General features: G+C 55.5%; 1 protein-coding gene across 3 annotated transcripts in view; it reads right to left on the reverse strand.

Moving 5' to 3' along the window:
* The window catches only part of GNB1 (G protein subunit beta 1), an 89,472-nt gene extending 79,499 nt beyond the window's left edge, over positions 1 to 9,973 (reverse strand). The window contains exon 1 of one of the 3 annotated variants that reach the window (XM_043573560.1): positions 9,722 to 9,973. The gene's annotated coding sequence lies outside the window, so the exon portion shown is untranslated. Of the gene's footprint in view, positions 1 to 9,508; positions 9,643 to 9,721 lie in introns of those variants that run through there. The other 2 variants (XM_043573558.1, XM_043573562.1) reach the window with 2 other exon arrangements.
* Between the last annotated feature and the right edge of the window lie 13,917 nt (positions 9,974 to 23,890).

Here is a 23,890-nt window from a genome sequence, read left to right on the forward strand (position 1 = left end):
TGCTAACTGGGCAGAGCCTTCTTGGGATTCTCTCTCTCTCCGCCCCTCTGCTCTTGCTCTCTCTCAAACTAAATAATTAAAACAAATTTTTTCATAATAATAAAATGAAATTCTAGGGCCCTGCTCTGCCTTCCTTCTCAGCGCAGCCTTTCCCACCGCCTGACAGGCGTCCCTCTCCCAGGGTGGAGTCGTGTCTCTCCTGGCCCCAACAGCAGCTGCTCCCAGGCACCGCTCAGCCCCCAGAATAAGCAGACCACTGCCGCTCCCCGCTCCAGCCCCCTTCCTCTCCACACCTGACAATGCCAGGCTACTCTATCCGAAATCGGGTGGAACGGAGCCCTCCCTCCTCACACGCCTCTCCACCCCTTTGCCTCAGAGCCTCCCACACCCCACTGTCACTCCTCGGCCCCGGGGAATCTTGGCATTGAATAGTCCCAGTCTACTTCTCAGCCAGATTTGCTACTCTGTCCAACCCACCCCACCCCCACCCAAGACTGTCCTCCGTTCCAATGCTGTATTCTGATATTCTCCCAACTTCTGGTCACTCCTTCAGGAGCTTCTCTTCCTCTCAAGCTGCACCAATGGGTTTTCAACCTTTACAGAAATCTCTGGGTTCTTCTCCCCAGGAAAAGGCACAATCCTACACCTGTAATGCTGCAAACAGCAGGGAAAGGGGAGACACAGTGCCTGTCTCCAGTCCCGCAGTCACCCTGGGCCAGTGCCCTAGATGTGGCCCAGCTGGTTTAACCACTACACTGCTCTCCAAATCCCTGCTGTTCAGATGGCTTGGTCTCAGGCTCCCTCCACACTCTTAATTACTGAAAATCAGAGGGCTTTTGTCCCTGTGGGTTATATCTATATATACTTACTATGTTAGAAATTAAAACACAAAAGTTTTCAAAACGTTTAATAAGCCTATTACATGTTACCATAAAGAACATTTTTTCAAAAAATAACTAAGAAGTAATCTGATGAAAAGACAGCAGTATTTTACATTTTATTTAGCCTACCTGTTTTAACGTCCACCTCAAGAGGAGAGAGCTAAATTCTCACATCTTTCTTTTTTGTTTAATTTTTGTTTTATTTGAGAGAGAACAGGCACAAGTGGGGGAGGGGGAGGGAGAGAGGGGGAGAAAGAGAATATCCCAAGCAGGCTCCACACGGTCAGTACAGAGCCCCACGAAAACTCACGAACTGCAAGATTATGACCCGAGCTGAAGCTCAACCAACTGAGCCACCCAGGCACCCCTCTCACATCTGCTTCTGCAATCTGCTGCAGTAATGTCTTGCTTTGGTTGCAGTATATGAGGATAATTCAGTCTCACACAGACACATAGTTGGAAAAGGAAGGAGTATTTTAACAGACATTTCTTTTTTTTTTTTAATCTTTAACGTTTATTATTTATTACTGAGAGAGACATCGCGCAAGCAGGGGAGGGTTAGAGAGAGGGGGAGACAGAATCCGAAGCAGGCTCCAGGCTCCGAGCTGTCAGCACAGAGCCCGACAGGGGGCTCAAACTCAGTCCGTGAGATGGTGACCAGAGTTGAAGTCGGATGCTTGACCGACTGAGCCACTCAGGTGCCCCAACAGCCATTTCAAATAAACATGCAGTCTTCTCTGATACTACATCAAAACTTGACAAGTAGGTAAGCATCCTAAAGGGAAGTTCTGATGTGGAATCTGAAACTGTGTCAATTAATTTTTAATACCATTACATCTTAAATTCCGTGGGATTTGTGCTCTGAATGGATCTTTCACCATCTGTGAGTTTGTAGCATCACACACAGGCCATTGGGAAACTACCAGTTCACTGAATTAAGCAAATCTTCCAAATGTTGACACATTTCATTACATAATATTAAAAAGAAACATTCCTAAGTACCATCACCTACAAGAAAAGTCTTTAAATACAGGGAAGCTGTCAAGCTCATGATAGCAGAATCAAGTTTTCCAAAATTCTAATTTCCATCTGAAAGCTCAAATTTTATCACTGCCAACAATACTGTCAGTAATGTTCCTTGAAATATCTGGTTTGCTTTGTTAATTTTCAGAAAGTATCTGCCATACAAAAACCCCTGTCTAAACGGCCATCCCTTCCTGCCAGCTCTTCCTCCGGTGCTGCGTGTGGCACAGTCCAGGAGAGGCTGTTGCAGTTGGGGTGCACTCGCGCTTTAGGCCTAGTTTCCATTTTGCCTCACAGACGGGAAGAAAACAGGTATCGGGGTTAAAGTATAATAATATTTACTTTTATGCTTCATCAGATATTAAACTGGATTTCTCTAAACACAAGTTCATGATGAGGAAGAATACTACGACTACAATAAATACTCTAACTGGTTTCATACCACAGCCCTGATTTGTGTTGAAGAACTAGCAGTTTAACCTACCACTGCTCGTGTGCCGTCGATGCAAACGTCACCACAGTGAAAGTCAAATGGCATCTTAATGACTGTATGAGCAGCTTTGATGGAATGGGTCCTGAAAGGGGTTTCCGGGACCCACAGGAGTCACAGATCAGACTTTGAGGGGGCACCTGGGTGGCTCAGTCGGTAGAGCATGCAACTCTTGATCTTGGGGTTGTGAGTTCAAGCCCCATGTTGGACGTGGAGTTTACTTAAGAAAAATCTATTAAAATTAAAAATAAAAAAATCTGGGGCGCCTGGGTGGCTCTGTCAGTTAAGCATCGGACTTAGGCTCAGGGCATGATCTCACGGTTTGTGGGTTCGAGCTCCGCCTTGGGCTCTGTGCTGACAGTTCGGAGCCTACAGCCTGCTTCAGATTCTGTCTCTCCCTCTCTTTGCTCCTCCCTCCCCTCACTCATGCTCGGTCTCTCAAAAATAAATAATAAATGTTAAAAAAATTTTAATAAAAAATAAATCACAGATCACACTTTAAGACCCCCCCCCCCCGCGGCTCCTAGTAATCTTTATTTCCAAAACTTCAATCACCATCTAAATACTGTTAACTCTGAAAGGCCCGCCTCCCAATTCAGACCACTCCTCCATTGCTCCACATTCACATATTCAAAATCCAAATATTTCTCACGCGTCCTGTTTCAGAGACTTGGTAATACCGTAGTGTACCAAACTTCTAGTCTTCATGGAGCTTAGAACTGGCAGGGAGATCAGCACAAGGACTAGGAAAGCAGAGCAGGTTAAAAATGGTTGAGATTAGTGGCTCTGTCTCTCTCTCTCCGGAAAATAAATAAACATTAAAAAAAAAGATTTTTTTAAATGGTAGAGATTCATGAGATGAGAGAACACCCTCTGAGGAGGGAGTCCACGAACAAAGACCTGAATGAAGGAGGGAACAGTACAAGGAACCTCTGGGAGAAGAGCTTTACAGCAGAAAGCTTAAGGCTGAGCCACCCTTGCTGGAGGCCATGGGAATGCCTCAAGTGTCCTCAAACTCAACTCACGCCCCACCCCCCAGCTCCTGCTCCTTATTTCAGTAAATGCCAAACAGCCATCCAGATGCCCAGGGCAGAGACTCCTGAGGTCACTTTCTCTTGTTACCTTCCATTCAGTCGCCCCATCTTTCAGTCACCAGCTTTACCACCCCAGTCCAGACGCCTTCATCTCCACACCAAGCACCCCATTCGGGAGCCCTGACCACAGTCTTCCTTTCTCATCTGAACACACTCCAAGCTCAAGTACCGTGCCATGGTCCTGACTAGGTCAATCTGCCTTTTTTTTTTAATTTTTTTAATGTTTTTGTGAGGGGGGGGGTGGGATACAGAGTGTGAGCAGGGGAGAGGCAGAAAGAGAGGCAGACACAGAATCTGAAGCAGGCTCCAGGCTCTGAGCTGTGAGCACAGAGCCCCACGCGGGGCTCAAACACACCAACCATGAGATCACGACCTCAAAGTTGGATGCTTAACCGACTGCGCCACCCAGGCGCCCCTCAATCTGCTCTTTGAAACTCTTTAAAGGCTCCCTAGAGCCCTTGAGGTAAAAGTGCAACTCTTTCCTAAGACTGTGAGCTCTCAGTGTCCATTTCTTACCACCCTCCAGCCCTTTGGAACTTCCATCCCTGGATGAGCTGTCGTGCTCTCTTTCATTCTGATAAGGAATCACTGAGCACCTACCACTACCGCGCAATAGACGCTGTTCTGGGTGGAGACACAGGGAGTGAAGGAGGCCAATCGGTGGCTGCACGAGAAACACACCATCTCCCCCACCTTGGAACACTCCTTCCTTCCCCTCCACCCGCCAAATGCATGGCAGACACACTCCAGATATAGGGTGCTTCAGGTCTCAACTTAAAACACACCTTATTTCTGAGAAGCAGTCACTGTACCCTAGCTGACCCTGTAACCCACTGCCCGTGCATTTCTCCTTTGCATTTCTGCTTGTGAGGCTCTCTATCACACAATAAACTCAGTGAGGCCCTGGGCCACGCCCACTCTATGGCAGTTTATAGCCTCAGCACCTACCAGACAAGGTACTGAATAAGCACTTGTTAAACCCAATTTCCAGTTATAGTATTCATAAGAATATGTGAAAAATATTTCATTATTACTGTCATTAATTGGCAAATCAAGGGACACCAAAGTTTTGTAAAATCAAAACAAGTCATCATTCAGGCTGTGGTGAAATCTTTAAAAAAAAATAATTCTGCCAGTTTTCAAAATGGATCAAAATTCAAATAGGATCCAAATTTCAAACAGGATCAAAATTCTACTATAAAGGTAAAGAAAGTCCTTCAAGAAAAGCAAACAATGTGAGAAGACTCAGGAGAAGGTGTGGTGGTAAATAAATGACAGGGATTTGTAAAGACAGCTGACACATTTGCTCCGTACCCCAAATTAATGATATTCCTCGGGAACCATTTGGAAGAAAGAAAAAACAAATCTTTCAGTAAGCTGTCTTCTTACATTATCTAACATGATCACGGTTCAGGAAATTTTTACAAAGCAAGGCCACCAGCAGCAGAAATGGCTAATGGGCGTCCTGTGGGCAAGGCGCTGCTCGAAGAGCTTCACACATCTGTCAACTAACAGCCACCCTAGGAAGGAGGGCCATTATTAAATCATAACCTTTTATCAGTGGCAATATAGGTTCAACTGAATAATCTCTTTAAAATTACCCCAGATAACCCTGACTTGATCTTTTATTTACTTTTTATTTCTTAAATTTACATCCAAGTTAGTTAATACATAGTGCAACAATGATTTCAGAAGTAGATTCTTTTTTTTTTTTTAAGTAAGCTCTACCTCCAATGGGGGGCTCAAACTCACACCTCGAGATCAAGAGGGGTGAGCTCTACCAACTGAGCCAGCCAGATGCCCCCTGTCTTTTAAATCCATGCGTGTAGAAATGGTTTTCCCCAGGGGCACCTGGATGGCTCAGTTAGGCATCCAACTTCAGCTCAGGTCTCGATCTCAGAGTTCATGAGTTCGAGCCCCACATCCGGCTCTTTGCTGTCAACACAGAGCCCGCTTCGGATCCTCTGTCCCTCTCTCTGCCCCTCCCCCGCTGGTGTTTTCTCTCTAAATAAATAAATAAACAAACTTAAAAAAAATGGTTTTGCCCAGAAATTCTAATTTTAAAAAATTTAAAATTTCAAAAAGTCAAATAAGCAGATACTTAAGTCTTAAAAGAGAGAGAGAGAGAGAAAGAAAAAGAAAACAGCACTGCTCTACAAAACGGGAAGCTTTTTTAGATCACTGGAGGCCAGCAGTAATTTCTTTCCATCGATTACTGTGGCACCTAATGCCAGGCAGGCACTGCCACAAGAACAGGAGGGCTAAAAGGTTTAAAAAGCTTTTAGCATTCCACTAAATCCTCTGACCAATCTGAAGGTCTATAGATTGTCCATATTTCCTAAATAAGAGTTCTGGAACAACACCCATAGCTTTAAAAAGAAATGGTATTCTTTTTTTTTCCCCCCAGAATAGTCAACATGATGCCGAGTTACTCAATGCATACACACCCCCCCACACACACTTAGACCGCCCTTCCTTCCAGTGTCACAAACGCGTCTGTCCGTTTGTGAAATGCGTATCTGACCTGTTTCAATCTAAGCTTGCTTTTACCCCTTCACTTCATGTTCACAAAGCCAAACACTTAACTGGCCCATCTGCTTCATAATTTCTCTAACCACAGAGCAATGAATGCAAACCTGAGATCAGAATTTTTCCCAGGGTTAAAGGAGTTGAAGATTTTTTGTTCACTGCCTTACTGGACTTACACTAATAGGGGTTTCAAAATAATATAGCATGCCATATGGTCAAGCCCAGATAATAAAATTGAGGATATCTGTTACCAATCCACTAATGCTTTTCAAAGCCAAAGTCTGTAGACAGTAAGAATTTAATCCAATTTGGAAAGCAACATGAGCCAGAAAAACCAACACGGGCAGAGAGAAAAAAACAACCCAATGAAGATAGATGCCAATACCGCAGGTCTAAAATCAAATCAGTGTTACTCATTAAAGTACGTATTCGCTAAAAAGCCAACTGATGGTAGGTAAGTCTACAGATATCCTAAAGACCTTTCTCAAAGCTATTTGGAGAAATACAACTTTTTCAATCAAACCAATGGACAACAGAAATTTTTAGCAATGTAACAGAACAAAGCTTTAAAAAATAAGTTAACTCTTCATAAAATCAGTCCCTTTCTTTCTCAAGCTGTCACTAGAAGTCTACCAAGGTGATTCAAGCTTTGCAATCAAAGTCACTAAGCATGAAAAAATCTGAAGAGGTTTTTAGTCCTTAAAAAAAGACAACACATTATTCTGCAGGCTTTTAACACTCTTTTAAATCTGTTTAGAGATTAAAATTAAATTTGAGGAAACTAACTTCAACCCCCCCCCCCCCCCCAAAAAACAGAAGTAACTCAAAATATCAAACCAACGAATCTTTCCTAAGGTATCATGAATGTTCTTCAGTGGACATTAAATGATTGAGCACCTCTTTGGTGATCTAAATACAGCCCTGCGGTGAACTCCAGTACCTTACTGGAGGAGAGGCTTTTGTCTGATAGGTGTGTTCATTTAAGAAAGTGTCAGTTCAGGGGCACCTGGGTGGCGCAGTCGGTTGAGCGTCCGACTTCAGCCAGGTCACGATCTCGCGGTCTGGGAGTTCGAGCCCCGCGTCGGGCTCTGGGCTGATGGCTCAGAGCCTGGAGCCTGTTTCCGATTCTGTGTCTCCCTCTCTCTCTGCCCCTCCCCCGTTCATGCTCTGTCTCTCTCTGTCCCAAAAATAAATAAACATTGAAACAAAAATTAAAAAAAAAAAAAAGTGTCAGTTCTGAGTCAAAACTGCATGAACGATCTCCTCCATACACATTCGTTCCAGCAGATGAAATGTAGCCCTAACACTGGTTCCCCAGCAGAAAGAAATGGGAATAAGCCACAGGCACAGTCACAAAACTTAACTTTGCTTTCCCAAATTCTCCCTAAGAAAACCTTGTAGCACTTACAATGCCTGCGAGGCCGGGAGCACTAACCTCGGGACAGACTTGCAGTCGGGCCTCACAGCCACCAAAGACTGGAGGCCTCCCCCCCACCCCCCCACCCCCTACAGGGTCTGACGAGTTGGCCTCTAATGAACCATCCCAGTTGCCCTCCACTTCTGGCCAACTCTAGTCGTTAGAGAGTTCAATCGAGCCAAAAGCTACCATCCAATTGTGCTGTGTGGAGGTTCTCAGACTGTTTCCATGTTGGTGGCACCAACTCTGTCCCCACCCACACACCCAATATTAGTAAGGAAGCAAAAAAGGAACTGCCTATTCACTTTCTTGTTGCAATATATACCTTCCGGAAGAATCTAGAATAGACTCTATCTACCTTAGCAGAATTCAGACTAAGACCTTACTTCTCTACCTCCAAAGAAGATTAAAGCTTCAAATTCAAAAGCAACGAATTCACGTAAAAATCTTCCTGCTAACACTCTAAAGACCGTACCCACTGTCTAGACTTAAAAGGAACTTCTTACAAAGCTAATACTACTTCCATTTACTTGGTAATCATAAAAACAATCTACACGTTTTCTTAGTTAATAATCAATCTCATAAGCAGCTGCTTGATCATCAAATATTGAGATCACTGTTACCAGATGGACTGTAAAAGGAACACACACACAAAAAACACCCCCCAACTAAAACCACAGTTTAAGAGGTCTACATCGTTGACACACAATCTCAGGCATGTATTCTGTAGCTGTCAATGTCCAGTAACTTCCCTTCCCAACATAAAAATTCATACATCGCTGTTTTTCTTCAGTAAATGAAATCTCACAATCCAAACTAAAAAGCTTCCACAAAGAGGAATTAAGTAGATACAGCCAGTACTACTTCCGTATGCTAACTATATAATTTAAAGGACTTAAGACCCGCTTCAATACCTTCTGAACCTAACATAATTGGCAAGGAAAAATACGGGGGGTGGCTGGGGGGGGGGGGTGTCTTCAAAAGTCCAATGGCTCAGCCACCACCCGGGTGGAATTTTCAGCTCAACTCCTCCCCCACCCCCACCGCTGCCACCGAAAAGCTCGCAGGACGAAGGGCGACACGCAGCCCGGGGTCACTTCCTCCCTCCCTCCCTCCCACCCTGGCCCTCCTAAATAATGTAAATGGGGCCCGAAGCACAATCGGGGCGCAGGCGGCCGGGAGCGCGCGGCGGCTGACAATGGCAGCGGCGGCGACGCGCCATCTTGTAGCGGGGCCTGGCCCGAGCCATTCATTCGGCGCGGGGGCGCGGGGGCGCGCGGACCCCGGCCCGGCCCCGCCGCGGGGGCCGCCGCCGCCGCCCGGCCTCCCGGGCCCCCCGCCCCGCCCCGCGGGCTCGGCGCCCGGCGAGGGGAGAACGACGACGGGCTCGCGACGGGGCTGCCTCCCACTTTTCGGCGAAAACGAAAATAGCCGAGGATCGCACCGTTCGGTCCTCCCGGCACAGCTCTTTGTTTCTGCCTTAAATCCACCCCGAACTGCCACCCGCGGGCAGCCGCTGGCCGGGCCTCAGCTTCCTCATTTCACTGTCCCCCTTTCTTCATCGTGTCACCAGCAAGCACTAACTTCAAAGTCCCCAGAAAAGGTGTATTTAAAACAGCGTTTCTCCGAGGCAAGGGACGAGCACCTCGACCCCCTGCAGAACCCCGCCGCTCCCTTTGTTCTCGCGGCCCCCCGACCCGGCCGGCCTGCAGACCCCGGCCCCGCGCACCTCCGCCCCGGCCAGCCTCCGGCGCACAGCCCCCAGTGAGATCGGGCCGGATCGGACCGCGGACCCCGACCCAGGACCCCGGACCCCGGGTCCCAGACCGCGGACCGCGACTCAGCACCCAGGACGGCGGACCCCGAGCCGGGACCCCAGACCGAGAAGCCAGGACCGCGGGCTAGGAACCAGGACCCCGCAGAACGCGGATCGCAGACCTGGCCTCGGGGTCCCAAGCCCCCGCCCCAAGACCCTAGCCTCCAGCCCCTCCGACCCCGGCCCCAGGGCCCGAAATCCGGACCCTGATCCCGGCCAGAGCGCCCAGACCCCGGCCGCACATCCCGAGCCCCGGACCTGGGACACCGGACCACCGCCCAGACCCCGGCCCCAGCCGAGGCCCGCAGGGTCCCCGCCCGCTCCCGGCCCGCGACCCCACCCGGGCGGGGCAGGAAGACGCGGCCCCGCGGCGGGGTGGGGGCGGGGAGGGTGGGGGCGGGGCGGCTCCTGGCAGGCGACTGTGGGGAGGGGCCGTGGCCCGGGTCGCGGGGCAGGGGCTGCCGCGCTCACCTCGTCCCGCCTGACGCGCCCGCGCCCCGCCGCCTCAGCCGCCTCAGCCGCCTCGGCCGCCGCTCTGGAGGTGGTCGCGCTCGGGCCGCTCCGCGGGCGCTGCGGGCAGGTGCGCCGGCGAGGCTCGGTCCGGTCCCGCGGCGGCTGTTCCACTCCCGCGCCCGCGCCCGCTCCCGCTCCCGCTCCCGCTCCGCCGCCGCCTCCGTCCGCCCCTCAGACGCCTCCAGCCATCGGGATGGGCGCGGCGGCCCCTGCCCGCAGCCTCGGGAAACCCCACGCCGCGTCACCGCGCACGTCGCGCGCGCACGCACGGCCCGGCCGCGGCCCCGGCGCGCGCACGCTCGCGCGCTTCCTCCCTGCGCCCACCCCGGGAGCGTGCGCGAGCGGCTTAAAGGGGCCGCGCTGGCCGTAGGAGAACGGGCTCCGGAAGGCACCCCCCCCCGCCCCTCCCAGCCCTGGTGGCCCAGGCACCAGCCTCGCTGGTGGCCCAGGGACTGCGCGGGGAGCCCTGAGCTAGCCTGGGCCGACCCTCTCGCTTCCCCGCCAAGTGGATGTGAGTGGAGGCCGCAGGACCAGAGGTGGGGACTGTCTCGACCCCACACCCGTGTCCCATACGCGCATCCCGCACACGTGCCGAGTACTCCCGCCTGGCATCCTGCACCCTGCATTCAGTACCCTGCACTTGCACTCTGCATTCGGCACCCCACGTCTGCACTCTGCACGGGTACCCACATGTGCACACACCCAACCCAAGCCAGCCCTCAGGCCTGGGGGTGCAACCGAGCTGACCAAATCCCAGAGGGACCCCTGCTCGACCGGGTCCGCCTCCGCAGATGCCCAGCCTCTGCTCACCCAGGAGTGGAGGCCCGCCACCCGGTGGACGGGGCCGGTCCTGGGGCTCGTGGGAGCTTGGGCAGGTGTGAGCAGTGTGGCCTCGGGAGGTCAAGCCCAAGGCACTTCTCTTGGGAATGGCTGCCTGGGCAGGGACGTGTGACCACCGAAGAGTGTCGGGAGGGAAACGCATGGCCGACCTCCGCGAAGGCCGCTGAGAAATGAAGCCCCTCTGGTGGGGTCAGGTAGGAGGAGGACATGGGTCTTATGTGCGCAGCCTGTAGACACCCCCAGGAAAGTCAGTGGAATAGTCCCCGACCACCACCTCTTTCTTTCCAGCTGGCCCCTGGCTCCCCGGTTGCAACAACCACACACCCACTGCCTTCCTCCCTTCAGAGCCTGCAGTCCCTGACCCTAATCAACCCAGGCCAGATGCAGGCCTCTGCTGCTCCCAGCCTGTGTGTAATCCTTCCAGCCGGGAGCCCATACCTTCCCACCCAGGTGTGGGCTGCATTCGTGGTCCCGCCCCCTCCCACTCTGTGGGGCCTTCCTATCAGCATTCAAGCATGTCCCCATCATTCCTAGAGCCCTTCTCCTCCCCTGGCACAGGATATTCCCGGTTCAATTTAGACCCTCCCTGCCCAGCCTTGAGCTCAGCCATTTCTGCGGGAAGTCCTGGTTCCTTGTAGTGGGGAGTGGTGTTTAGAAGCCAGGATCAGGGGGGCTGCAGGTGTACTCACTGTTACTGGAGTACCATTGCTTCAGCAGCAGGAGCTGGGGAGTGTATATATGCACAAGCATACATGTACATGCACACACACAAAGAACCCCCCCCCCCAATATAACCAGTCTCCCGTGATTGCCGCCACCCTCCTCACCCCACACGGGCTCTGACCTCCTCTAGGTCACCACAGTCCCCACGGCAGCAGGGACGTCCACCTTGCTCAGCAGACATGACAGTTCCCATTGCCCCTCCCACCATGTCCAGGTTCCTCTGCCCTTGCTGTCCTGCACTCTGACCGCTCTCTGCTCCTTAAACACACAGATCACCACTCTACCCTCTGGCCTTTTGCCCTTGTGACTCCACCTGCCCCGGAGGGTCTCCCCCATAGCCTCCCGTCACCTCCACAGAGAGGTCTCCCCCGGTCTCTGCCCCAGTGGCTCGTTGGCTACATTTCTCTTCAGAGCTCTCGTTCCTGAGACCTCACATGGTTCGTTTGTGGGCTGCTTTCTCCTTGCCCATCTCCCCGGCTGAAGATGGCACTAACTCCCTTGCCCGCTGTTCTGACAGGTAGGGCACGAGGTGCACAGTGGGTCCTCGGGGAACGTTTATGGGATGGGTGCAAGGTGTGCGGGTGATGCTCTGTGATCTGAATGAGACGGACAAGACTCAGCATGAGGACCAGATGGCAGGGGAGTGGGCGAGGTTGGAACCGAATGGTCACCGTGTCCAGGACAAGGCCCTGGGGACTCTGTGGCATTGCCCACTGCTCCAGAGGAGAGGTGCGTGATGTGTAGTCGGAAAGATGAGTGTCCTGGGCGTTGGCAGGTGCGTCCCAGAAGCAATGGACCCAAGGCCGCAGACTCAGGGTCAGTGACATTCCTCTGAATCCAGCAGGTCTGACGCCAGCTGTCAGTGCCCACCTAGGTCCAGGACTTAGTTAGAGAAGTGGAAATGTGGAGGGAGAAGAGGAAAATGAGGCAAGAAAGGAGGGGGAAAGGAGGAGGAGAAGGAGGAAGGGGGTGGGGGGGGAGGGCCAGCAGCAGAGCAGAAGGAAATGGGCAAGGGGGTGAGTGGTCTCTGTGAAGACCTGAGTACTCCTATGGGGATGGGAGGGGGCCTGGGGGACCCTCAGAATGCCCACCTCACCAGCCGGGATCCCTTCATGCCTGCCCAAGGTCCACGGTGGGCACCAGGCTGCAGGCCTGACTCTCCTATCCCACAGGCCACCGCAGACCTGATTGGGCCCATCCCCAGGTACACCAAGGCCACAGAACAAGGCCACACACGAAGACACCAGGCCAGTGCCTACACCAGCCATCTGAGGGTTTGGAGCCCCAGCTAACCTTAGGTCTGCGGGGTAGGGCAAGCCCTTCCTTGGAATTTGACCTGGGGCCCAGGCACGGAATCCTCCTTTGTGTGTTTATGGATGAATGTGATGGCAAAGTTGAGGGGGAGGCAGGAGGAAAGGAGGAGAGAGCCCTGGGTCCTCATTTCCAAGTCCCCTGCACAGCCCAGGGCCTCATTCCGCTTCAAAATACACAAGCCACGGGGGCCGGGGCTCTTCTCCCAGCTCTAGTCCCCAGGGAGCAGAGGGACACCTGCCCTGGTCAGCTATCAGGAGCCCTGGAGCTTCTAGCTTCCAGCCAGAGCCCTTTGGACCTTGAGGGCAGGAAGCACGCTCTGGGGAGCTGCCCTCCCTCCCTCCCCTCCACCCCCCTGCCCCGGCCTTCTGCAGTTAGGGCCCTCATCTGCTGCCAGCGCCCTCCTCAGTGGGGCATAAATCAGGGCTCACGGTGGACCCGCTGCCACTGCCTGGAGAATTTGTGCTCAGCTGGCCAAGAACTTAGGTTTCTCCTGATTTCCTGGTGACACTCCCTCCTTCTCTAGATTAAGTGGCTTAGAGATCAGCCTGAAGTCCTGAGTCCGTAGCCACACCCGTCCGCTGCACCCCGCCCTGGGCAGGGCCGGCCCGGTGGCTGCAGGGCTGAGCAGGGCCCGAGGGTGAAAGCGGTTGGCCTGGTGCCTGGCTCGGTGCCCGGCCTTCACTGAAAACCTGGGGTGTGCAAATGCGTTGTTCGGATGCCCCCGCCCCATCTGCTCTGTAGCAGGAAGTTGTCTGACCGGAAAGTAGGTCTTTTTAAATCTGAATTCTTCACACAATCTGTGCACGTGACCCGGACCCAAGCCCAGGGGCCACGCTCCGAGCCTGGCTTCGAAGGGTCTCCGGAGCTCCCTTCCCGCAGAGCACCGTCCGTCCGTGCCTCTATCACAAAGCCACCCTGTCTTCCCTTCTGGCAGGTGAGCCAGAGCCTGACCCTGGCCCCTGGCCCCAAAGGACAGGACTGGGACAAGGAAGACAGGGAGAGGTGCAAAATGTAGGTAATCCAGAAGAAGCCCTAATTAGTTTGCAGGCTGCCAGCGGCAGGGTCTGGTGACAGAACAGGGTCAGGAGAGTGAGGAAGCCCGCCCCTCCTTCCTTCTCTCGGCAGACACTTCCCAAGGGCCCACAGGTGCCAAGAAGACCCATGTCCCTGCCCACGGGTCCACCGTGATACGGGTGCCCGCAGGGGCTGCCGGGAGGGACACAGGGAGAGCAAAAAGGTGACTGTCAGCTGAAGCAAAGCCCGTGGAGGTGCAGGGGTGGGAGGGGTGCACAGCTTCAGAGCCCAAGAGGTCAAGGCCGGGGCCGGCAGGGGCAGAGTGTGCCTTGTCGGCCTTGGGGAGGGTGCTGGCTACTTGGCCCAGCTGCCGGCAGACCCTCCCCCTCACTCTCCCCGGTCTGTCCCTTGTCCCCAAGTCCCCTACCATGCCTCTTGTGACCTGCCCTCCAAGCCCATGATCCTCCCGGTCACCTGCCTTTGGTCACAGACGAGACATCCCTCTTGAGGGCCCCCCAAACTTGAGGGGGTAGTGGGGAATCAGGACGTGCCAAGTGAGGGGGGCGGCAAACACAAGACATGTCTCCCCTAAGATTTGGAGCAGACATCCAAGGGAAGGTCCAGGTGGCATCCTTGCCACTCCCAGAGGGCGCCGTCCGAGTGGGTTGAGCCCGTGGGGGCGGTGGTCAGCCCCGGTGTTCGCCGGAGCAGCCTTCCCGGGGCGCTGGTAACAAGAGGTCCCTTCTTCCTCTGTGGGGCTCTGTGTGATGGGCACGTCTGGTCTCACCGCAGATGGCGGACCTGTGCTAGCACAGCTGGGGAGCCTGGCTCCACCCGGTGGCTCTGGCTGCCACAGGCGAGCCCAGACAGAGGCTTTCCGTGTCGTTTGTGGAGCCAGACACCTTGGGTTGAAAATACAAACCCCTCTAGTAGAGAAAAATGTGGCTATTATCGAGGAGAGCAGTATCCCCCACATGTACCCCAGAAACGTGTGTCCCCACAGATGCGCACTAAGTGTCCACGTGCCAGTGGGGTCAATCGGGCTCAGGGTAGCAAGTCACAGAAGCTTAAACCAGTTTACGCGAAAAGAGGCAATTGACTCGCTCAGGGGACGAGTCTATGAGCAGATGTCCGGGCTTCAGGTATACACGGGTCCAGGCACTCGGTCAGGCTGTTGGGGCTCCCCTCCTGGTTCTGCTTCCCCAGTTCTGGCGCCTCCTCTTCTCTCTCTGCCTGAGAGAGACTGTGTCCGCTAGGGCGTGTCTTCCTATGTCTCCAGCTCAGCAGCCACAGGGCTCCCAAGACTGAGATATCTGTACGTTGACCCCAGGAAGGCTCTGAAGGGCCTCAGTCACATTCATGTGGCCCTGGAGGCAGGGAATGGAGGGGCCACAGCTTGTGCCCCCGTTGGGACACCACCCAGCACCCAGAGCAAAGGCAGGTGCTGTCACCAGGAGGAGGAGGGCTTCTGGACAGAGACAAACACAGGGGTCCTTACCTGTTTCCTAGCCGAAAGCAGGGTTTGGGCAACAGTTGAGCTACTCATAAAGGAAAAAGAAGCCTCTGTCGAGTTCAAGGCCTGCAGAGGCCCCAGTTCCCGGCTCCTCCTGGCTGAGGCCCGTCTGCCCCAGCCCCTGGCCTGCTCCGTCCTGGAACTGGATGCTGGGAACAGAGCCCACCTTCCTTGGCTGCTGTGCCCCCAACCCCAAAGCAGCCTCTGGGGTTTTCTGGGGCAAGGGGCATCAAGGGTGCCCCAGGGGACAGTCCGTGCTCCCACCCACCCCGGCCGCATTTCCAGTCCTGGCCTGGGTGGCTCCCTTGTCGAGGAGGCCACAGCTGTTCCCCACATCTAGGCCATCACCTGCCCAGCCCTGGAACGTAGCTGCCAGCAATGCCCCGGGGCATCCTGGGCCAGGGCTGGGAGCACTCACCAGCGACCAAGAAAGTGTGATGCAGACTTAGGAAGAGCCGGGGGTCAGAGGGGGCGTACCCAGACCCTCACGCCCACGATCAGGTGAAAGAGGGGAGGCCAGGGAGGCACAGTGCCCAGAATGGATGGGGTCTGGCAGAGGGGACCTGCCGGGTGGGGGGCTGGGGGCGGCCGCTGCCTCAGCTAGGCCTTGGGACTCTGGGCACCCCCCTCGGCCCTGGCCTGGCCAAGCCTCCTGTCTTGAGGTGCCACAACAGGCCTGAGGATGCTTGGAGGGGGGTCCCTGAGGCCAGGCGGTGGGGACACAGCCCCAGTGTTGCACATACCAGCGTAGGCCACACCGGCTTGGTGGGCTGCAGGTCCGTGCAGGGTGACTAGCCTGAGCCCAGGCGTGACACCTCTCCCCCAGAGTGGGGGCAGCCTGCACACTACCCCGTCTCCTAGTTTCTGCTGCAGACATGAGCAGGGACTGATGGGGACGTGGTGGGGGAATCACAGGGACCTGTCCAGGGAAATGGGAGGGGGGCTGGTCTCCAGCCCCCCTGACCTGCCACTGCCGGTGCCCTGCCGGGGGAGGGGCACCCTGTCTGTTCTGGGGATTCACCTCCCCACGGATGGTGCCCTGGGACTCAGTTCCACCAACACCTGCCCGGTAAACAGCTTGCACCTGTGGCCCCAGCAGGCAAGTGGGGAGGGGTGGGCGGCCCAGCGCCTGGGGTGCCTGCCAAGCCTTCCCGAACCCACTGTCCTGTCTCAGGCAGCCACTGAGAAGCCTCCCCTGGAGCTGGGGAAGCAGGACGGAGCCAGGACAGCGGCACAGAGGGAAGGGCATGTGGGTCCCTAAGTCACACAGCCCCAGATCTCCGCCCTCACTAGGCCGCATCCCGTCTGTCACGCCCCATCACCTACCGAATCGTGCCACGTCCCGTGCCACGTCATCCACAGACCGCCGGGCCACATCTGCCACCTCGTGTCACCTGGGTTTGGACACAGTGGCGCACCCGGGCCCCCGGGTGCCCGGCGAGAATGGCCGTTTCTCCTGGGCCTGTATCCTGGTTATCGTCCCAGTTGCCCCCTGTCCTGTCCTCAGGCACAGACCTGGAAGGACTGTCCTCTCCCCCAAAAAGACCCTCCAACACAGCCCCTCCCAAGAGGGGGCAGGGATCGGCACCGCAGCCCGAGCGCCCCTGTTCCCACCCCACCCCCGGCTCAGCCCAGGGCACAGGGTCTCCACGAAGAACTTCCTGCTCACAGGGCAGCCCCTACTCCCCCAACCAGACGGGGACACCCTCAGGCACTCCCCCCAATAGGGCTCGGCCACACCGGCTTCTTGTTTTAAATCGGTAAGATACACACAACACAAAGTGTACCAGTGAGGCCCTATCAGAGTGTGCAGTTGATTGGCACTGAGTATGTTCCCGTTCCTGTTGCAACCATCACCTCGTTCCAGGATGTTTCCATCAGCCCAGAAGGGAACCCCGTGCCTCTTAGGCAGTCTCTTCCCATGCCATCCCCTCAAGGTTCATCCGCGATGTCAGTGCTCCATAGCTTTCTGTGGCTCAGAGACCCAGGGCCGAGATACACCGCCCTCCGCTTATCCGTTCATCGGCGGATGGGCATTTGGGCCACTGCCACTCTTTGTTGATCTTTTTGTGTGCTTAGAGGCCACGTGTATATCTTCCTTGGAGGAATGTCTCTTCCAGATCTTTGCCTTTTTTTTTTTAAGTTTATTTATTTTTGAGAGAGAGAGAGAGAGAGACAGAGCATGAGAGGGGGAGGGGCAGAGAGAGAAAGAGACACAGAATCTGAAGCAGGCTCCGGGCTCGGAGCTGTCGGCACAGAGCCCGACGTGGGGCTCGAACTCATGAACTGCGAGATCGTGGCTACAGGCGAAGTCGGACGCTTAACTGACTGAGCCACCCAGGTGTCCCGCTTTCCCTGTTTTTGAACTTTTATTGTGGTTGTTGAGTTGTAAGAGTTCTTTACATATTCTGGACACTAGACCCTTATCTGATACATGATTTGCAAATATCTTCTCCTGTCCTGTTGTACTTTCACTCTGTTGGTGGGGTCATTTGGTACACAAAAGTTTTTGATTCTAATAGAGTCCAATTTATCTCTTTCTCCTTTTTTTTCTTGGTTATAGTGGTTTTTGGTGTCACATCTAAGGAACCATTGCCAAATCTAAGATGATGAAGACTTACTCCTGTGTTTTCTTCTAAGAATTTTATAATTTTATTTTTAATGTTTATTTTTGAGAGAGAGGGAGAGAGCGTGAGCAGGGGAGGGGCAGAGAGATAGGCGGGCAGAGGATCTGAAGTGGGCTCTGTACTGACAGCAGTGAGCCCGACGTGGGGCTCGAACTCACAGACTGCAAGATCATGACCTGAGCTGAAGTCGGACACTTAACTGACTGAGCCACCCAGGTGCCCCTGAGTTTTGTAGTTTTAACTCTCACATCTAGGTCTCCGATCCACTTGGAGATAGTTTTCATGTGTGGTGTGAGGCAGGGGTCCAACTGCATTCTCTTGCACGTGGACGTCCAGTGTTCCCAGCACCATCTGTTGAAGATTGTCCCCTCCCTGTTGAATGGTCTTGGCACCCTTGCTGAAAATCAATTGACGATACATGTGGGGGTTTCTTTCTGGGCTCCCCATCGCATCCCGCGTGTCTAAATGACCGTCTTTATGCCAATATTACACTGTTCCAGTCACTGTGGCTTCGTATACATTTTTTATTTTGAGATTTTTAAATTTAAATTTTTATTTATTTAATTTTCTAAAAGCTTATTTATTTTGAGAGAGAGAAAGAGGGGGGGCAGAGAGAGGCAGAGAGATAATCCCAAGGAGGATCCGTGCTGTCAGTGTGGACTCTGATGTGGGGCTTGATCTCACGACCCTGAGATATTGACCTGAGCTGAAATCCAGAGTTGGATGCTTAACTGAGCCACAAAGAGGCCCCTTTTCTTTATTCCTAAGTAATCTCTACATCCCATGTGGGGCTCGAACTTACAACCCCGAGATGAAGAGTCAGCCACACAGTCCATCGACCGAGCCAGCCAGGCGGCCCAAACGAAGCTCTGATTTGTGGGTTTTATGCCAGAAATGTTTCAGGAGCTCATGAGTGGCGCGTCCCGGGTCAGGTGCTCACCCACGGCCTATAAGAGGAGGACACAGGAACACGTGGCCCACAGGACAGGCCAAGGTGGACAATTTAATTTTATTTTAAGTAATCTCTATGGCCAACGCGGGGCTCGAATTCATGACCCCAAGATTAGGAGTTGCACACTCCACGGACTGAGCCAGCCGGGCGCCCCTGTATAAATTTTAAATTAGGAAGTGTGAGTCCTCCAACTCTCCAACTCTGTTCTTTCTCAAGATTGTTGTGGCTAGTTTGAGTTCCTTGTGATGCCATAGGAATTCGAGGAACTACTTTTCTTTCTCTGGGGAAAAAAAAAAAAGGCCATTGGCATTTATCAACTACTCCTTAAAAAAGGTAAACTCAGAGAGGAGAAGGCTGCGGGTGGTGTCCTAGAATCTCTGCCATTCGGAGGTGGTGGTCAGCTCCGTTCAGGCCCGTGGCGGTGAGGCGGACAGTGGTGGGAACCACTGGGGGGTCTGAGCAGGGGCAGGGCCCCCTCTGGCTGCCTCAGGGTGGGGTGAGCCCCGTGCAGGGTAGAGCGATCGGCTGGGCGGGCCGGACAGGGCCACGGATTCTGAGGTGAGGAGGCTTGCCGCGGTTCAAGAATCCGGGCACGGACGGGGCAGGGGTGATGCCAGGGTGTCCGAGCAGCTGGGCGGTGAGCTGGGCGGGTGGGGAGGGGCCGCTGGCGGAGGCAGTCTGATGGGGCAGGGGGAGAGTGCACTGTGTTGGATCTTTCCAGCCCGAGATGCTTACAGATGTTGGGCGGAGAAGTGGGTGTGTGGCGGACCGCGGACGGGGGGGGGGGGGGGGGGGGGGGTTGGTGAAGGGCCAGGGGGAGTGTACGTAGCCAAGGACATCTCTGGGCTGCCAGTGTCCCCTCAAGGGCAGAGGAGAGAGAAGGAAGAGCACCCCAGGGAGAAGTAGGCACTTTGCAGACGAAGGAAGGGGTGTCGTGACCAGGGAAGCAGGGATCAGCATGGGGTTACGGGGTCCCCGAGTTGGCCGGGAGGAGACGTGCGTGTGAGCACAGCCGGGGGGGGTGGGGGTGGGACGGGGCTGCTGTCACCCTGCCTCCACTCCGGTGGCCCTCCCCCACAAGCCCCCAGTGCGAGAACCTGCCCCACCCCCACACCACTGCCCTTTTCCGCGCTTCTCGGCAGTATGGTTCTCATTTACTGGTCCTTGTGGGGCAGAGACCCTTCCTTACCCAGGGCAGAACCTGGAGGGGGCCTGAGTAAACCAGCTGCTGGCTGCACAGGCCGGGGTGGGGTCTTGCTCCCTGGAGGGCCCTCTGCACTCGGTCCCGCTGGGCCCGCCCCCTTCCTCCCAGCCGGCACCTGCAGGGGGGACCAGCCCCTCACCTTTCCCTTCTTCACCTTGGGGGCTGAGACAGTGACCCCGGTCCCCCCCGCCTGCCTAGCAAGTCCTCTCTCTGACAGGCTGCTCTCTTGCCCCGTGCGTGAGTCCCGCCTGTAGAGACCACAGAATTGCCCTGGGACCTCTAACAAGGACCCAAGGGCAGCCCCAACAGCCAGAACCCCCAAACCATCTTCTGAAATGAAGGTGAGTGCGCGGGGGCCTGCGAGGCTATCTGCAGTTTGGTGTGGGCTGGAACAGCAAGGAGGGGGTCACTGGGTCCCCACACTCTTCTGTCCCCCGCTTGCTCTTGGCCACTAGGCTCTGCTCCAAGTCAAGTGGGCACGTGACACTCGGGCCAGGCACCATGTGCTCTGGGGAAGGCAGGGGGTAGGGGGACGGACACCGCCCTTCTGCAGGGCCCCTGCAGCCTCCCCCCGCCCCCCCCCCCCCCATCTCCCAGCCCTCAGGGCCTCCGTCCTGCCTGGCTGGGTGGCTGGCCTCAACTCAACTCAGGAGTACTCCTGGCGCCTGAGGCTGTTTGTTGAGAATCCTGTCCCTGAGGCCCAGCCCATGGACACCTGGGAGGTGATGCAAGGTGTGCCTGGAAGGGGCGCTGAGAGGCAGGGTGGGACCTGGGGGCCGCGTGGCCTGGAGAAGATGGTGTGCAAGGGCAGTGGTGCCAGAGACGGGGGGGCCTGGGGCCTGAGGAGGTGGAAGAGGAAGTGGGGGGCTGGGACCTCAAGCGGCAGGGGTGCTGACAGGAGTCAGGAGCACCGCGGGCCCTTGGGCTGCCCCTCCCGGGGAGGCTGGGCCTGCAGGCACCGGGTGTTTTGGAAACCAGCAGGTGTGGCTAGGCACGTGGGGCGGCTGCCTGGTGCCAGGGGCCCTGGAGCTCTCACTGTGACGTGTGTCGGGGACCTGCTGGGCCCCGCTATATTCCCCTGGGCATCGGCCCAAGTCCCATGCCCAGACCTGCTCTGGAGTGCCCTGGTGGGGGGAGTGGCTCAGTCTGCTGGATCCCACTCCTAAGGGCCTGTCTGTCCCCCCCCCCCGCCCCCCACTGCTCCTCCAGCAGCCCCTGGTGGCCCTGGGGCCCAGGCCTTGGGTAGGCACTTTGGTGCCCAGACTTCTGAGAGAGACAATGGGGAGGAAGCCCTTGAAGAGGGTGCAGGGTGAGGGGCTGTGGGTCACCCCCGACTGGGCACCACCTGCAACACGACTGAGGCCAGGGCCAGGGGTGCCCCACCGGCCATGGGTGCTGCCTTAGGCTAAGCGCCCCCCACCCCCCCAGGGGCTTTACCTGGAACCTGTTTCCCCTCAGTGCAGGGCAGACCTTCAGGCCGCTGCCCCCCTCTGGCTGCTGGGCCCATTGGGACTCTACGACAGAAGTCTGAGGCTTTACATATGTACACACATATACACATATTTCTATTTTGTAAATTTATTTATTTTTGTGAGAGAGAGCACAGGTAGGGGAAGGGCAGAGGGAAGGAAAGAGAGAACCCCAAGCAGACTCCGAGTGTCAGCGCAGAGCTGGTTGCAGGGCTCAGACTCACAAACCGTGAGATCATAATCGGACGCTTACCCCACTGAGCCACCCAGGCACCCCTTCAACATATATTTCTTAAAGTTTATTTTGAAAACAGCATGAGCAGGGAGGGGCAGGGGGAGAAAGAATCCCAAGCAGGCTCCACACTCAGCACGGAGCCCAACTCAGGATTCGATCCCACAAACTGTGAAATCAAGAGGCCGGTGCTCAACCAGCTGAGCCACCCAGGTGCCCCAGAGGCTCTTGATACATTTGAAACCTCTTTTAGCTTTGGACACCATGTCCTTGGTGTGTTCACGTGCAAACAAGACGGAAAGGGAGCAGGAAGAGTCTCAGAGGTGTGGGAGGAGCAGGGGTAGGGAGCACAGGACTTCCAGGCGCCAGCTGAACAACACGCCCCCCCCCCCCCCCCCCCCCCCCCCCCCCCCCCGCCGACAGCCAGGAGGGTCACACAGCAGCCAGGCCGTGTCCCAGGAGCCCAAGGCGGGGCGGGGCGTGTGTGCGTGTGGCTGTGGTCCCCCTGGCTCAAGGGCTTACCTGGGGGCCTGCACATGCGGGTCGGAGGTCAGCCCAAGACCGCCAAAGGCTCCACTTTCCCACAGCCTGTGCCCTTCCCCAAGGCCCGCCACCTGTGGGGTGAATGAAAAGGGATGTTTATGTCTATTTGTCTCCTGCCAACTGTCGAATCCAAAAGCGAGGCTTTGAAGACAAGACTTTGAGACGAGGGGTAGAGAGCGGCACGCACCAGCGGCCTAGGCGGCGACCTTGGCCCAGTTCCAACGCGGGGCCGTCCGACCCCAGACCCTAAATGACCTCTAGCGGGGAATCGCGGCCCGCCGGGCTCCGCACGGCTCACGAGCGCCGCCTGGTGCCCACGCGTGGAGACGCCGCCAGCCTCGCTGCTTCCGGGCGGGAGCCGAGGGCCGGCCGAGTGACGGGCCGGGGGCGGGACCGGGGGCGGGGCTGAGGCCGAGTGACGGGACAGGGTGCGGCCGGGGGCGGGGCCAGCGCCGAGAGACGGGCCTGGGGCCGGGGGTGGGGCCTTCTCTGAGTGACGGGGCAGGGTGCGGTCTGGGGCGGGGCCTGCGCCGAGTGACGGGCAAGGGGCGGGGCCTTGGCTGAGGGGCGGACCTGGGCTGAGAGAAGCCCCGCCTCGGACCTCGCGGGGGCTTTGGGCCCCGGGTCTGGCCTTCTCCAGGAAGAGATCGGCCGTGGCCGCTGATCTCTGGTTTGTTGCAAACTTGTGTCCCTCCCCCGCCCCCTCCCTTAGCAGAAACAGCCCCCTGCCACTCCTCTGGCTGTTTCCTCTCGTCTTGATTTCGAAATTAATCGGAGTCTCGGTAGTCAGCGGTCAGATTGCTGTCGATCTCCAATGTGGAGATTTCCTTGTGGATCAATAAGTGGTCGATGTTCAGACCCAGGGGGTGCTGAGGAAGGATGCTCTGGGGCTGCGCCCGCAGACTTAGCACGCGTGCGGAGCGCGGGGTGCGGAGGGGCTCCCCGCCCCAGACGCGCCCCCTGGAGGGGAGCTGCCGCCCCTGCAGCCTGGGTGCAGCCACCCGCCCTGCCCGCCTTCCTGCAACCTCTCTCTGAAGGTTGTGTCTGAGCAGAAAGCAGCTGGGGTCCGTTTTGATCGAGTCGGACAGACTTCGGTTTATGTGACGATTGTTTTAAATGAGTTCTTTTGATTATTGACGTATTTAGATTTTTTTTTAGATTTATTTTTTAAAATAAACTTTATTTGGGGGCACCTGGGTGGCTCAGTCGGTTAAGCGTCAGACTTCGGCTCAGGTCATGATCTCATGGTTTGTGGGTCCGAGCCCCCCCCCCCCACTCCCCCGGCGGGCTCTGTGCTGACAGCTGGGAGCCTGGAACCTGCTTCGGATTCTGTGTCTTCCTCTCTCTCTCTCTGCCCACCCCCGCTCGCGCTCTCTCTCAAAAATAAATAAACATTAAAAAAATAAACTTTATTTTTAGAACAGTTTTAGATTTACAGAAAAATTGCTGACAGTACAGAGTTCCCATGCACTTTACACTTCACACCTATGATAGGACTATCTTACTAGCATGATACATTTGACTTTGTCACCATCAACCAGTATTGACATACTATTCTTAACTAAAGTCCTTGCTTTATTCAGATTTCCTTGGTTTTTAACAAACGTCCTCCTTATGTCCCAGGATCCCACCCCGCATGAAGTCATCACATCTCCTTGGGCTCCTCTGGGCTGTGACAGTTTCTCAGACTTTCTCT

Source organism: Prionailurus bengalensis, chromosome C1 (genome assembly GCF_016509475.1).
Source record: "Prionailurus bengalensis isolate Pbe53 chromosome C1, Fcat_Pben_1.1_paternal_pri, whole genome shotgun sequence".
NCBI lineage: Eukaryota > Metazoa > Chordata > Mammalia > Carnivora > Felidae > Prionailurus > Prionailurus bengalensis.